The 17,474-nt window shown below is 36.2% G+C and overlaps 1 pseudogene; it reads left to right on the top strand.

Annotated features, from left to right (window-relative positions):
- LOC124974938 (flavin-containing monooxygenase 5-like) overlaps positions 1-17,474 on the top strand; it is a 472,178-nt pseudogene that overhangs the window by 17,172 nt on the left and 437,532 nt on the right.

The following is a 17,474-nucleotide window of genomic DNA, read 5'->3' as shown; positions in this document are numbered from 1 at the left end:
AAAAACTTTTACTTAACAGGATGCTGGGTGAGTTTCCTTTTTGCCACCCAAATGGAAAAAATGGAAGCAATCTAATCTTTCCTAAAAGGTATGGATATCAGCACTTACCCACTGAACCACTTCCCCAGCTCTTTTTTTTTTTATCTGTCCACTGTTGGTTTACTTTTTTTTTATTATTATTGTAAACAAATGGGATACATGTTGTTTCTCTGTTTGTACATGGAGTCAAGGCATACCATTTGTGTAATCATAAATTTACATAGGGTAATGTTGTTTGATTCATTCTGTTATTTTTTTCCCTTTCTCCCCTACCCCTCCCACCCCTCTTTTCCCTCTCTACAGTCCTTCCTTCCTCCATTCTTGCCCCCTCCCTAACCCTAACTCTAACCCTAACACTAACCCCTCCCACCCCCCATTATGTGTCATCATCCACTTATTAGCGATATCATTCATCCATTGGTTTTTTGAGATTGACTTATCTCGCTTAGTATGATATTCTCCAGTTTCATCCATTTGCCTGCAAATGCATTACTTTATGGCTGAGTAATATTCCATTGTATATATATATACCACATTTTCTTTATCCATTCAACAATTGAAGGACATGTAGGTTGGTTCCACAATCTGACTATTGTGAACTGAGCAGCTATGAACATTGATGTGGCTGTATCTCTGTAATATGCTGACTTTAAGTCCTTTGGGTATAGGCCAAGGAGTGGGATAGCTGGGTCAAATGGTGGTTCCATTCCAAGTTTTCTAAGGAATCTCCACACTGCTTTCCAGAGTGGCTACACTAATTTGCAGCCCTACCAGCAATGTATGAGTGTACCTTTCTCCCCACCTCCTCACCAACTCCTGTTGTTGCTTGTATTCTTCATAATCGCCATTCTAATTGGGGTGAGATGGAATCTTAGGGTGGTTTTGATTTGCATTTCTCTTATTACTAGAGATGTTGAACATTTTTCCATATGTTTGTTGATTGCTTGTAGATCTTCTTCTGTGAAGTGTCTATTCATTTCCTTAGCCCATTTGTCAATTGGATTATTTGCATTCTTGGTGTAGAGTTTTTTGAGTTCTTTATAGATTCTGGAGATTAGCGCTCTATCTGAAGTATGATTGGCAAAGATTTTCTCCCACTCTGTAGGCTCTTTCTTCACATTGCTGATCATTTCCTTTGCTGAGAGAAAGCTTTTTAGTTTGAATCTATCCCAGTTATTGATTCTTGCTTTTATTTCTTGTGCTATGGGAGTCCTGTTGAGGAAGTCTGGTCCTAAGCCGACATGTTGAAGCTCTGGACCTACTTTTTCTTCTATGAGATGCAAGGTCTCTGGTCTGATTCCGAGATCCTTAATCCATTTTGAGTTTAGTTTTATGCATGGTGAGAGATATGGGTTTACCCCAGCTCTTTTTATATTTTATTTACAGACAGGATCTCACTGAGTTGATTAGGGTCTTGCTAAGTTGATGAGGCTGGCTTTGAACTCGTGATCCTCCAGCCTCAGCCTCTGAAGCCACTGGGATTATAGGCATGTGCCACTGAACCCAGCCTATTCCATGATTTTTAATGAGTCCTATAGGTGGTAAGTGCTAGTGAAGTTCAGAGGATGGAGAGAGAATTCTCAGCCTGAAAGGTCAGTGATGTTCTCAATGAGGAAGCCAAATTGATCTGGATCTTAAAAATGTATGGGCGGAGGAGAATTTAAAAGAGGAGAACTTTTCAAGCACATGAGCTTTAAACAGAAACATAGTGGTGGATCACAGCAAGACATATTCTTAGACAGTGTTTTGGAAGGAAAACGGCAGGAATGTTTTTTAAAAGATAGTACAATACTAAAATGCCACACTAGTGAGTTTGAACTTAATCTTGAATAAAGTTGGAATGCTTTCAGATTGTGGGTCAGAATGATAAAAGTAAACAATATTTCCCATGCCTTAGGTATTCCTCAACACCATGAGAGGGGCTTGAATTCTGAATCATGTAGGGGACCATGGATATCCTTTAGATGTTGTACACCTTTCTGAACTTAAACATCTTATATCAAAGATATGTGGCCAAGCATTAGCAAATACATTTTTGGAAAAATGTATTAATCAAAGATTTAATCATGAAATGTTTGGCCTGAAGACTAAACACAGGTATGTTCTCAGGATGGGAATGGAGTTAATAATGGCTAAGATAAAAGAACAAGGATTGTTCACACAGGTTAACAGAGCTATCTCTACCCATACATTAAGAAGACCCAGAGCTGGGGATATACCTCAGTTTGTGGATTGCTTGCCTCACAAGAACAAGGCCCTGGGATCAATCCCCAGTACAAAAAAAAAAAAAAAACAAAATAAAAAACAAAAAACCCAGAGAATCTGAAATTCAATTTTTACCTTATCAACCACAGAAGACCAAGATCTGCTGGTCTAAAGGATTTCTGTCACTCATTCTCATTGGCATTAATCATTTTCTTATTCTGTCAGGTATCAGTTCTTTATTGTGCCCAACAAAAACAGAAAGGTAGTACAGGGCAGTGCATCATTCAGTCAGTCAATAAATATGGTGCACTTGTTGTTAGCAAAGCATTATATTGGGCATGAAATACAGAGAGAAAAGACATGATAATACAAATAATACCTTACCTTTTTTGAATACTTTTTAAAGACAAGCACAGTGATGAGTTATATATATTATTCATTTAACCTTCACAAATGGCCCTGAGGTTCCATACCTTTTTTATGTTCATTTTACAGATTATAAAAATTGAAACTTAGAGAAACTAAGTAATTTGCCCAAGGAAAACATGACTAACAAGTGGAAGACTTCAGAACGGATCTTACTTTAAAAATATAAATGAGAAGACAGACAACAGGATATGACAAAGAAATGCATAGGATGCAGAGTATAAAGACTGAGGTTCCCATACAGCCAGGAGAAACATTGTGAAAGCATTTCTATATATTGACTTTAAATGATTTTTTCTGTCCAACTTCTCATTTTTGAAAATGTTCAGATCTACAGAAAAGCAGTTCAATAATAAATACATTGAACATCCATATATCTTTTACCTAGATTTACCTATCAAATATGACCATATTTGCTTTTTCTCTTTTCCTTGTAGAAGATAGAAATATTCAAACAATATGTAGCAAACATACATACTTAAGTAAATTTTTTTAAAGTAAGTCAAAATCATTAATATATACCTAAGAAAAAGGACACTCCCCTATATACCATAATACAATTTTCATATTTGGGAAATTTAACAGTGATAAAATACAATATCTAAAACGTTGGCATATTCAGATTTCCACAGATGTCCCAAAAATGCTATTTTCATTTTTCTTTGGGTATTGAGATTGAACCAAGAGTCACTTTACCACTGAGTTACATCCCCAGCACTTTTTATTTTTTGAGATAGGATTTCACTAAGTTGCTTAAGGCCTTGCTAAATTGCATCAGAAATTTGAAATTAATTAATGAGATGATACTTGGACACTGTTGTTTCCCAACAAATTTTTCATTTAATTCTTTAATCATGAATATCTTTTGTAGTTTCAAAAAAATTGAGGTGTTATGGAATAATAAGTGGTAGGCAAATAGTGTCAGCATGTAGCATTCTAATTATGACATCTTAGAACAGCAAAAAGCACATTATACCCTGGGACCTGCACATAGTCTGATATATCTAGAGTACATGGCAAAGATAGAAGAGTATTTGAATATATCTCTAGATCTATCATGTAAGAAACTTTTTATATGCTGTGCTAAATAAAAAGTTTGGGGGGTTAGGGATTTAGCTCAGTGGCAGAGCACTTGCCTAGAATTTAAGCAAGTGAGTGACATAATAATAAATCTGTAATAAAAGTATTTTAGAATGACCACTGCACCTGACGTGATCATATTCTTTTTAGATTTTTATTTTCTTTTCTAAATTGAGGATGCTAAAATCATGTTTATTTGCCTTTCTATTCTAAAGCAAATGATATAGAAGGCAGATAGGAATGGAGCCCTAAAGACAACTATAATAGTTCAGAGGGGATAGGGAATAAACAAAACTATTCTGGGTAATCTTCCTTTTTAAGGTATAAAGAATATAGTCTTGGTGAGCAGATATGAGACAGTTTTATGACTTGGCCAACTATGTAAATGGTGATACTGGTAGTGAAACGGTATAGGTTTAGAGAGAAAGATAAAATCATGAGGTTGGGATGCAGAAAAGAATGTGCCTATAAGTTAAAATCAAAGCAAATTAAATTCAACAAATCAGGTATAGTTGTAAAATGCATAGTATTCCTGAGGATAGGCCAGAAAAGTAATGGGATGAGGACTCTTAGAGCCTACTGACTTAAAATTCAGAAATTAAGACTGTTTTAAAACTGAATTAATTTTTTTAAGACCCAAGGTACTGGAAAACTGACTTATTTATTTTGATACCCTTATTCCATGCTGTCTCTAGAAAACACTACTTAACAAGTCCAAAGTATCCCAACAGAGTTTATACAAAGTTATTTTAATAGAAATTCTAAAATACTAGGCTGTATAACATTGGTCAAGTCACTTCACTTCTCTTGACTTCAGTTTCCACAACTATACAACCTAGAAAATGACACCTATTCTATCACCTTCATAGAGTTTGTGTGACTGTCAAGTTAATACATGGAAATGTAATTTAAATTCTAAATTGCTATACGGATGTAGTTTATTACACAGCTTGGAAAATGAAATTCTAAGTCTACCTCTTGTGCCTTAGGAATTAGAAATGGAACTGAACAGAATATTAGCAGTTAAATTCTGTGAAACTTAATGATATGTGGACAGAAACTATTGACCTATGACCTTATGATATCACAGAGTGTTATTATTACTTAAGAAACCATATATGCACTCTTCAAACAAGACTCTTCTTCCTTCACTTCTCCAGTACCTTCCCCTTTCAGTGACTTCTAGGGTTCAGCTTTTGCCCTGAAAAGCTGATATAAAGTAGAAATGGTATAAATAGAACTTTTGCAAATTTCAGGGGTAGACTGAGGGGAAACATTTGACTTATTATTTAACCACCTCCACCAAAGCAAAAATTTAGTTATGTGATTTATTTCTCTCTTTTCCCTTCTTTCCCTCTCTCAGTCACTCTCATTTCTCCTCTTCATCTTTATCAGCACTCATAGAGCTCTGAGTCAGCATCCAACAATAAATGATCTGTCAAATTATATAATTTCTGCTTGGTGAAAGTGAAGGGAAATGTGAAGGAATTTACAGAGACAGCTGCCATATTTGAGGATGGATCCAGAGAGAACAACATTGATGCTGTTATCTTGGTCACAGGCTATCCTTTTGCCTTTCCTTTCCTTGAAGATTCAAAGTGGTCATGAACAACATATCCCTATATAAAAAGGTCTTCCCCCCAAAACTATAAAAGCCAACTCTTGCTATCACAGGCTTGATTCGATGCTTAGGAGCCATTATGTCCATTGCAGAGACCCAAGGACACTGGGCCACTCAAGTATATAAAGGTAAGTGACTATACAAATTGACTACTTAATTACTTGATGTTTAAATGTTTTTATGTACTTCCTTTTAAATAGTATTATGTATGACTGAAATCTTGAGGGTGGCATAATATCTGTCAAAAGTTAGTACTAGAACATTTATTTTTAAGTGACTCTGAAGTAGTAATTTATAACCATAAACATATATTAGAATCACCTGGGATACTTTCCCAACTTAGAGATGCTTTGATCCCATCTCTGGTGATACTTATTCAGTACATCCTAGTGGGACAGGCATAAGATTTTTTACAAAATGTTTCCACAGATGATTCCACTCATCTAAATTTTAGAAAACTGGCATGTATTTGTGAAGTAAAAGAATGTCATCTTTCATTATAGAGAATTTCAAATATATAAATGGTGTGACTTAATTTTAGACAACATGTTAACACCTGGTAGGAGACTAGTCCAGAATGTAGAATTTTCAACTTTCAAATCCTCACACCCCCTTTATATCCCTTCTTTCAGTTTTGACTAGGAGTACTAGAAAAAAAACTTTGAGGTTTGGGACAGTAGGCTCAATATGAGTCAGCAGAGGATAAGGCTTCTAAAAGGCATGATTAAATCTAGTATCATCAAAAATTATTATGTCCCAGAACACATAATTGTTCACTAAACTGGTCAGATTACCACCTGAAAATATTATAAAAGTAAAACTGGAATTCATTGAATAAGGAGAGGGATAAGAATGATTTAAGGAATGTGAAAACATATCATTTGAAATACAGATTAATTTGCTGGAGAAGTTTAGGCAAAAGAAGTTAAGATCTGGGGGAGATGTGAGAGTTTCTTTCAAATAAATGAAGGGATAACCCATGGGACAAGAATTAGACCTACTTAGTAGGGCAAAGAGTCAAACTAGAACCAAGGAGTGAAATCTTGTGGGTTGCATAATATCAGTTTAACATTAAAAAATAAAAAAGACAGGACCTTTTCCTTTTTTGTCCATATAAAGGTTTTTTTCTTAATTTGCTATTTTTAGATATACATGACAGTAAGGTGTATTTGGACATATTATACATACATGGAGTGCAACACATTCCAATTCGGATCCCATTCTTGTGGTTGAACATGTTGTGGAATTACCCTGGTCTTGTATTCATATATAAGCATAGGGATGTTATGTCTCATTCATTCTACTGTCTTTCCCATTCTCATCCCTCCTCCTTTCCTTTCATTCCCCTTTGTCTAATCCAGTGAACATCCATACTTTTTCTCCCTACCCTCCCCTGTTGTGAGTTATCATACACATATCAGAGAGTACTTTGGCCTTTTTATTTCTTGGGGCTGGTTAATTTCTTCTTTTAATTTTTTTTTTTTGGTGTAGATGGACATAATACATTTATATTATTCATTTATTTTTTATGTGGTGTTGAGGATCAAACCCATGACCTCACACATATAGCCAAGTGCTCTACCACTGAGACACAACCCTAGTCCTGGTTTATTTCATTTAGCATGATATTCTCCAGTTCCATCCATTTACTGGCAAATTCCATAATTTCACTCTTCTTTATGGCTGAATAATGTTCTATTGTGTATATGTACCACATTTTCTTTATCTATTCATCTGTCGAAGGGCACCTAGGTTTGTTCCATAGCTTTGCTATCATGAATTGAGTTTTATAAACATTTATGTGTCCCTGTAGTGTGCTGTTTTAAAGTCCTTTGGGTATAAACCAAGGAGTGGAATAACTGGGTCAAATGGTGATTCCATTTCAAATTTTCTGAGGAATCTCCATACTGCTTTCCACAGTAGTTGCACCAGTTTGCAGTCCACCAGCAATGTATGAGCATACATTTTTCCCTTATGCTTGCCAACATTTACTGTTGCTTGTATTCTTGATATACCTCTGACTGAGATGAACTCCCAGTATAGTTTTAATTTGCATTTCTCTCATTACTAGAGATATTGACCATTTTTTCATATTTTTGAGCAATTGCCTTTCTTCTGTGAGTTGCCTGTTCAATTCTTTTGCCCATTTATTGATTGAGTTATTTGGGATTTTTGGTATTAAGTTTTTTGAGTTCTTTGAATATCCTGGAGATTAATGCTCTGAGGTGTGGATGGTAAAAATTTTCTACCATTCTGAAAGTTCTTTTGATTTTTTCCTTTGCTGTGAAGAAGTTTTTTATTTGATACCATCCCATTTATTGATTCTTGATTTTACTTCTGCTTTAGGAGTCTTATGGAGAATGTCGGTTCTTGAGTCAACATGATAGAGAGTTGGGCCTACTTTTTCCTCTAATAGGGGCAGGGTTTTTAGTCTAATGCATAGGTCAACAAAACCTTTCCTTGGGCTGCTTCTGAAATTGTGAGAAATCTAAACATAATAGCAAAAGGATGTCACATGACTAGATGGCCATTTGAACAGAGATGAATGGAGGAGAGTTAAGCCTCAGAATAGGGAGAATCCAGATGATTTTGGAATTTCTTTCTAAAGAAGAAATTATTTGATTGTATAATTATTATAATAAAATTTGCTATCATTACTAGTATTTAATTAAAACTATCAGTGTTTTTCTTGGAATTATAGTTTACTGTTTACTAGTAAGATCTTCATGATGTCAGAGGGAAAAAAATATAGTGCTATATAGTTAATAGATAAAAAATATCTTTCCAAATGTCTGCCATTTCTTAATTTCTTACAGTCTATGCAGTATGTCATGTACTATTTAAGAGCACTGGACCATCAAATGCAAGTTACCTATGGTTGGCTTAATTCTAGTCACATTAAATGAATATTTTAATTATATCAATTAAGTAAGGGGAGAAAATTTTATTAACATAGGTCAGAGCATCTTAGTAGGCTTGAAGCAAATGGGCCTCTTATTCCAGGCTCAAGTAACTTGCTAAGAGCAATTGGAAACATGAGTATTTGGAAGAATCTGCATTATGGGTATGAGAGTAAGAGATCTGAAGGAAAATATACAAAAATCTCAACTTATTACGGTTACACATTCTTCCAGCTTTTGCAAAGAAGAAATCTTCAGAAGAATCCCTATGACTTTACCAAACTTCCAACAGGAGCCCTGAGTTTTTTATTGTAACCATGACTTACCAGTCTACCTACCAAATTCTTGTCTCTCATCCCTGAATTTTATCTTCACTAGTTCATCTTTGACCTAGTTTCTCCTAGTCTTCCAAGCCTGCCCAGCTCAGTCTATCCTCTTCTTTGGTCTCTATTCCCTCTATGAAGTCCCATTTTTCTTTTTCCTTCATTCTCTGGAATTATTGTCTTCTTATCAAGGGAAATATTCCACCCTTTTCTAGAACACTGAACCCACATTCTTGCCATGAATGAAATCAAGTTTCTATGTTCTTTGACAATTTTTCCAGTCTCACAAGGGTTCTTTCATTCAGCATGTTTCTTTCCTTGAAAACCATTTCAACTTACACCAATTCTTTGTATTACCAGAAGGTATAATGTCATGGGATGACATTTAGATTCCACCACAGATTGGTATAACCTGCTTTTTCAGGTTCATTTTTTACTAATCTTCACTACACATCAAGTCTTCCTGAAACACTGGATGACTTATGCACTAAGCAACAATTTAGCAGATATCCTTGACCCAGAGCTTTTGTTTCTGATGTTCTCTTCTTAGTATGCCCTCCCTTTACTTTCTGTTTATACAGGACAAACCTATGCATATTTCCTGCCTCCTTTATTAGCATATTGAAAGTTCTTTAAATAATCCTGTTTATTTAACTTACTATTCCAAGGCTAGACAAATGCCTAGCACATAGGAGATATCTAATAAATGTCACTTCTAATGAATACAGTATGGCCTTCAAGCAAATGAAATTCTGAATTCTGTAGTAGAAACTTCACAAGATCTCTGCTTATCAATTGCCTTGGCCAATTTCTCTTCATGTTAAAATGTTGAACTTGTCTGGAAGACCAGTATGGCAGTCATATCTCTTTTCCCTTTTAACATTATACCAAAATGTTCAGGGCAAGTCAGGATTTCAGAAAGTCAGGATTACACAAATGCAACATGCTTTAATCCTGAGAGTAGACCTTGAAAGGCCATTACCATAGAGATTAATTTAGTCTGTCTTCATTCCCACATTTCCTTGGGGTCCTGGGAAAATAAACTTCAATTCCTCACTGTTCTTTTGCAACATCATTTAGCAAACTGAGCTTTTAGTATGTATGATCTCCTAGGTGCAGAAAAATCAGAAAAACAGAAAATACTTATTTTCACAGAGCTCAGAGTCATAGAACGAAGACAGACAAGAAACAAACATTTAATGTGTTCATTCACTCCACAGATATTTACTGCATCCTAAGCAGATGGTCTAGTAATAATGTAGAGGAGCTACTATTGGAACAGAGGGCAACAAGTACCCAAATCTCCCATGGCTATATACTAAAAGAAAAAGGAAATATTGACATATAAGTGGGTAAATCACCAATATTTATATAAAGTTAGGGGAAAATGACAGTAAATTGAGTTCTGGGTATTACAAGTAATTAAGAATGTTGAGAAATAATGTTATAGGAATTAAGGAAAAAGAAGCCAGGGGTACTCATAGAGGTGATATCAAAAAAGTTCTTGGCTGACATGCAAGAAGTTTTTTTTTTTTTTTTTTTTTTTTTTTTTAAGTATGCTATAGAGAACCACTGAAAGATTTTAACTGGGAGAGGAGAACTCAAATCAGATTTGCAATTTAGAATGCATGTTAGAGGGGGTAAAATGGGAAAGTCAGTCCAAGAAAAGCCTCATGAAGCCTTTAAATCAAAGTAATGGCTATCTAAACGAATAGAAGGAGACAAACTTAAATGAAACTTCATAGGTACCTTTAAAAGTATTTGGTGGTTGAATACATGTTGGGGATAAGACAGAAAAGAATCTGCTCAGGTGCTGTGGCCATTAACACAAACTAGGAATATAAAAGGGGGAGCAAGACTTGGAGAGAAATAAGAAATATGATGGAGATTCAAGATGGTGAACTAGAGGGAGCCTGTGTTCCTTGTTCCTCCATAACTCTGGTTTCAAGTAGAGGATATCTGTTTCTCAGTGAGGCAGTTTTTGCTGCTAATGGATCCCCTGGTGTTTACCCTATTTGTCTGCTGTGATGACTTGCAGTCTGCCAGCATATTGATGCCTTTTTTGAATGCAGAATGCTCACTGTCAGGTGCCTATCATCCACCATTTGCCTGCCTCTCGCCTGTCCATTGCCTGCCTTACATCTATCCATCACCCAACACACAAGGTACACCTCCTGATCATCCAACACCAGTTAGCAAACTGATCGCTGACCACCAGTGGAGCACCAGCTGCCTGCTGTTGCCTGGAAGTTCACTGTTACAGTACCTGCAGGTTTGATTACATGTGGTTGCCACCATTTTGAGACAACAGTCAGGTCCCATAGGACCCCTGGCCAGACTGACTGAGCCCCATCTCCAGGATCCCTCAGACTGACTGATCACTCCCTGCCTCTAGGGCCCTCAAAGAGACTGCTCCCTGCTGCCAGGACCCCCAAACCAACTGACTGCACCCTATCACCAGGACCCCAGACTGACTGATTGCAGCCAGCCACCAGGATCCCACAACCCCACAAAACACACCGGGCATCCTGGACCCCTGCCTGAACAACTGCATCCCACCTCCAGCTGACCACATCCACTCCTGAGCTGCAGCTCCCGATTTGCCAACTTATTTCGAAGCCAGAGCAGCCATCTTGGATAATCCTGGAAGCTGTAGCTCTGATGTTTAAGTGGGGCAGAATCCATCCTGCAATGCCTGCTGGAGGCTTGAAGCTCATTGTCAGGTACCTGTCATGCATCAGGCTACTGAAAACTGGGAGGTTTCATTATTATATGACTGTTATGCTATAGATTTTCTTTTTCTCCTTATTGAAAAACTTTAAGTTTTTAATTCTTTACTTTTCTTGCTCTCTTTTCTTTTTGTTTATCAGTACCCTCAGTCTTTTTCTCGCATTTTTACATGCTAATATCCAATTTCTTTTGATTACACTGTCACTCTTTCTATTTTCTAGAACTTCTGTAAATTCTTTTCTTATCCCATTAACAGCCACATTCTACATTCCTCTGCATCCTCTTTGTCCTCCATTAGAAACTGCAGACCTTATTGCAAACCTGTTTCTTTTACCAAAGATAATATTTGAACTCATTCTGTTTATTATGACAATTTGGTTATTGTCCTCATAGGGGCTATTTGGTCTAGGATTGCATAGTGTCTGAATTGGGCACTGCTAATATTAATCTCCCCTTAAAGAAAGGGTTTTGGAAACCTATAGGGCCACTATAGCCTATAGGGGGAAATCTGCAATACCCCAGTTCTGCACTCCTAGAGGGGAAGATACATGAACAACATGAAAAAACGGGGAAAGAAAATGTTCCAAACAAATCTAGATTCTATACTAATAGAATCCAATGACAGTATGGTAGAAGAAATGTCAGAAAAGGATTTCAGTTCATACATAACAACTAATATGATTCATGAAGCAAAGAATGAGATAAGAGAGCAAATGTAAGCAATGAATGATAATGCTCAAAAAAAAAAAAAAAAACAGAAATCCTTGAAATGAAGGAGACAATAAACTGAATAAAAAACTCAATGGAAATCATCACCAAAAGACTAGACCACTTGGAAGACAGAACCTCAGACAATGAAGACAAAATATTTAATCTTCAAAATAAAGTTGCACAAACAGAAAAGATGGTAAGAAATCATGAACAGAATGTCCAAGAACTATGGGGTATCATAAAAGACAAATTTAAGAATTATTGAGATTGAAGAAGGCACAGAGACACAAACCAAAGGAATGAACAACTTATTCAATGAAATAATATCAGAAAATTTCCCAAACCTGAAGAATGAAATGGAAAATCAAATACAAGAGGCTTACAGAACACCAAATGCACAAAATCACAACAGATCTACACCAAGGCACATTATAATGAAAATGCTTAACATTCAAAATAAAGATAGGATTTTGAAGGCCTTGAGAGAAAAACATCAGATTACATATAGGGGGAGACCAATACGGATAGCACCTGACTTCTCAACAGACTCTAAAAGCTAGAAGGGCCTGGAACAACGTATTTCAAGCTCTGAAAGAACATGGTTGCCAACCAAGAATCCTATGCCCAGCAAAACTAACCTTCAGATTTGAAGATGAAATAAAATCTTTCCATGATAAACAAAAGTTAAAAGAATTTACAAATATAAAACCTGCAGTACAAATGTTCTTAACAAAATTTTCCAAGAGGAGGAAATGAAAAACAACAATGTAGGTCAGCAAAGGGAGGAAATACCTTAGAGAAAAACCACTCAAAGTAGATACCAAGCCAACCTAAAACCAAAAATAAGCCAAATGACTGTGAATACAAATCATATCTCAATAATAACCCTTAATGTTAATGGCCTAAACTCATCAATCAAAAGACATAGACTGGCAGAATGCATTAACAAGAAAGCCCCAACAATATGCTGCCTGCAAGAGACTCATCTCATAGAAAAATACATCCACAGACTAAAGGTGAAAGGATGGGAAAAAACCTACCATGCACATGGGCTCAGTAAAAGAGCAGGGGTTTCCATCCTTATATCAGATAAAGTGGACTTCAAGCCAAAGTTAGAAGGGATAAAGAAGGACATTTCATACTGCTTAAGGTAACCATAAATCAGGAAGACATAACAATAGTAAATATTTTTGCCCCAAACAAAGGTGTACCCCTGTCCTTCAAACAAATCCTTCTCCATTTCAGGAATCACATAGACCACAGCAAAATAATTCTGGGTAAATCTATCACACTGCTGCCATCACTAGATAGATCTTCCAAACAAAATCCAACCAAAGAAACCATAGAACTCAATAAACAATCAATAACCTAGACTTAATAGACATATATAGAATATTCCATTCATCAACGAGTTGATTCACTTTCTTCTAAGCAGCACATGGAACCTTCCAAAAATAGACCATATGTTATGCCACAAAGCAGCCCTTAGGAAATGCAAAAAAGCAGAGATACTGCCTGGGTTCTAGCAGATCATAATGGACTAAGAATAGAAATCAATGACAAAAATAAAAAACAGAACTTACTCCAACACCAGGAGTCTAAATAATATACTATTGAATGAAACATGGATAACAAAAAACATCAGGGGGGAGATAAAAAAATTCTTAGAGGTCAATGAGAACAGTGATACAACATATCAAAATCTCTGGGACACTATGAAAGCAGTACTAATAGGAAAATTCAATGCATGGAATGCATTCCAAAAAGAATGAAAAGTCAACAACTAAATAACCTAACTTTACAGCGCAAAGACCTAGAAAAAGAAGAACAGAATAACAGCAAATGTAGTAGAAGACAGAAAATAATTAAAATCAGAACTGAAATCAATTAAATTGAAACAAAAGAAGCTATTCAAAAAATTGACAAAACAAAAAGTTGGTTCTTTGAGAAAGTAAACAAAATAGACAAACCCTTAGCCACACTAACAAAGAGAGGAAGAGAGAAAACTCAAATTACTAAATTTGTGATGTAAAATAAAATATCGCGACAGACACCACTGAGATACAGAACATAATGAGAAGCTACTTTGAAAATCTGTATTCCAACAAAATAGACACTACTGAAGACAGTGACAAATTTCTAGAGACATATGCTCCTCTCAAACTGAACCAGGAGGACATACAAAATTTAAACAGATCAATATCAAGCAATGGAATAGAAGAAGACATTAAAAATCTACCATCCAAGAAAAACCCAGGACCAGATGGATTCTCAGCCGAGTTCTACAAGACCTTCAAAGAAAACTCATTCCAATACTTTTCAAAGTATTCCAAGAAATAGAAAAGGAGGGTACCCTACTGAACTCATTCTATGAAGCTAGTATCACCCTCATACCCAAACCAGGCAAAAACACATCAAGGAAATAAAATTTTAGACCAATATCTTTGATGAATATAGATGCAAAAGTCCTTAACAAAATATTGGTAAAACGTATCCAAAAACATATTAAGAAAACTGTGCACCATGATCAAGTGGGGTTCATCCCTGGAATGCAAGGATGGTTTAACATCTGTAAATCAATAAATGTAATCCATGATGTCAATAGACTTATGGATAAGAATCATTTGGCTATTTCCATTGATGCAGAAAACCATTCAACAAAACACAACACCCCTTCATGTTCAAAACACTAGAAAAAATAAGATTCATAGGAACATACCTGAACATTGTAAAGGTTATTTATGCTAAGCCCATGGCCAACATCATTCTTAATGGAGACAAACTGAAACCATTCCCTTTAAAAATGGGAACCAGACAGGGATGTCCTCTTTCATCACTTCTATTCAACATTGCCCTCGAAACTCTAGCCAGAGCAATTAGGCAGACCAAAGAAATTAAAGGATTACAAATAGGAAAAGAGAAACTTAAGCTCTCACTATTTGTGGATGACATGATTCTATAATTAGAGGATCAAAAAACCTCCTCTAGAAAACTTCTAGACCTCATCAATGAATTCAGCAAAATAGCAGGATATAAAATCAACATGCATAAATCTAAAGCATTTTTATACACAAGCGACAAAACAGCTGAAAGGGAAATTAGGAAAACAACCCCATTTGCAATAGCCTGAAAAAAAATATTTGGGAATCAATCTAACCAATGAGGTAAAAGATCTCTACAATGAAAACGACAAAACATCAAAATCTACAAAACTACAAAACTACAAAATCTCTGGGACACTGTGAAAGCAGTACTAAGAGAAAAATTCATTGAATGGAGCGCATTCCAGAAAAGAATGAAAAGTCAACAACTAAATGACCTAACATTACAGCTCAAAGCCCTAGAAAAAGAAGAACAGAATAACAGCAAAAGTAGTAGAAGACAGGAAATAATTAAAATCAGAGCTGAAATCAATGAAATTGAAACAAAAGAAACTATTCAAAAAATTGACTAAACAAAAAGTTGGTTCTTTGAGAAAGTAAACAAAATAGACAACTCTTAGCCACACTAACAAGAAAGAAATAGAGGAAGAACTTAGAAGATGGAAAGATCTCCCATGTTCTTGGATAGGCAGAATTAATATTGTCAAAATGGCCATACTACCAAAAGTGCTATACAGATTCACTGCAATTCCAAATAAAATCCCAATGACGTACCTTACAGAAATAGAGCAAGCTATCATGAAATTCATCTGGAAGAATAAGAAACCCAGAATAACTAAAGCAATCCTTAGCAGGAAGAATGAAACAGGGGGTATCGCAATACCAGAACTTGAACTCTACTACAAAGCAATAGTAACAAAAACGGCATGGTATTGACTCCAAAATAGACAGGTAGATCAATGGTACAGAATAGAGGACATGGACACAAACCCAAATAAATACAATTTTCTCATACTAGACAAAGGTGCCAAAAATATGCAATGGAGAAAAGGTAGCCTCTTCAACAAATGGTGCTGGGAAAACTGGAAATCCATATCCAACAGAATGAAACTAAACCCCTATCTCTCATCCTGCACAAAACTCAACTCACAATGGATCAAGGACCTTGAAATCAGACCAGAGACCGTACATCTTGTAGAAGAAAATGTCAATCCAAATCTTCACCTTGTTGACTTAAGATCAGACTTTCTTAGCAGGACTCCCATAGCACAAGAAATAAAAGCAAGAATCAATAACTGGGATAGATTCAAACTAAATAGCTTTCTCTCAGCAAAGTAAACTATCATTAGTGCAAAGAGAGAGCATATAGAGTGGGAGAAAATCTTTGCCACTCATGCTTCAGATAGAGCACTAATTTCCAGAATATATAAAGAAGTCAAAAAACTCTACATGAAGAATACAAATAACCCAACTATCAAATGGGCTAAAGAATATGAACAGACACTTCACAGAAGAAGATCTCCAAACAATCAAAGGGAATGAGGGTCAGTATTCATGGTTGCATACAGAATGAATGGGCAATAATTACTTCCTCTATTTGTAGTGTATGATGAGGTTGAATATATGTCATGGAGTTTGTGTGATGACCATGAACAATGGCGAATTTCATAGTGTCTCTTCTCCAAAATTGTTTTCCAGCATCAACACCCGTAAACTGTTCTTACCCCCCAAAATGTGCTTACATTCCCCTTTTGAATATTCAGATTGGAATCTTTGCACCATTCCACTGTGAGCACAGTCTATGTTCAAGCCTGGTGTTATGACCTGTGTAACTGTGCTCATCATGCCATCACTAGGCTGCTATTTCATTCCCTGGCTTGAAGTCTGCTCCCTGCAGGTGCTGTTTAGAGGGCTTCTGGCAATATCCCACAGGCCCTTGTGACAGAGTGGCATTTGTCTCATCAAGAAGATGAAACATTTTGTGAATACAGAATAGCAAGACATTTGTGCATCTTGCGATGGTTTGACATGCCCCTGGAAATATCTCAGCAGGTAAGTGTCTGGGTGCAGCCTAGTTGTAGGTCAGCAGCCAGGGAGGAGAGGCCTGGCATTTGGAGTGAGCAAAGAGCAACTTTCCTTTCATGTCAGGTTCATACTGTCCTCCATCCAACATGCTGAGTGAATGAGTCCCTGCTCTCTGCATGAGCCACCAAAGGAGACACTCACCTTCACATGGAACATGGACATCCCATATTCCAGCTCTCTCCTTTACAGGCTTTGTTGCTTATGAGGAGAAACCTGACAGATGGAATGTGATATGTCCAAAATCAGTGATCCCCTAAACCAAGACACTGCACTGCATGCTCTACTGAGTTGAGCACCCACCACCCATCTTTCCATGACTAATAAATTCTTAATTCTCCTTCTCACAAGAATCTTGCAAATGACCCTTTTTGTATCTCAAGTCATACAATTGAGGGGATTTTCCTTAGGGAAAGAAACTAACCCCTGTTTACTTAAAGAGGAAACCGGTTATAGCTGATCCCTGAGCAGAAAA

This window comes from Sciurus carolinensis, unplaced genomic scaffold (genome assembly GCF_902686445.1).
Source record: "Sciurus carolinensis unplaced genomic scaffold, mSciCar1.2, whole genome shotgun sequence".
Taxonomy (NCBI): Eukaryota; Metazoa; Chordata; class Mammalia; order Rodentia; family Sciuridae; genus Sciurus; species Sciurus carolinensis.
The sequence above is the reverse complement of the archived record's forward strand: the minus strand, read 5'-3'. Positions and strand labels throughout refer to the sequence as shown.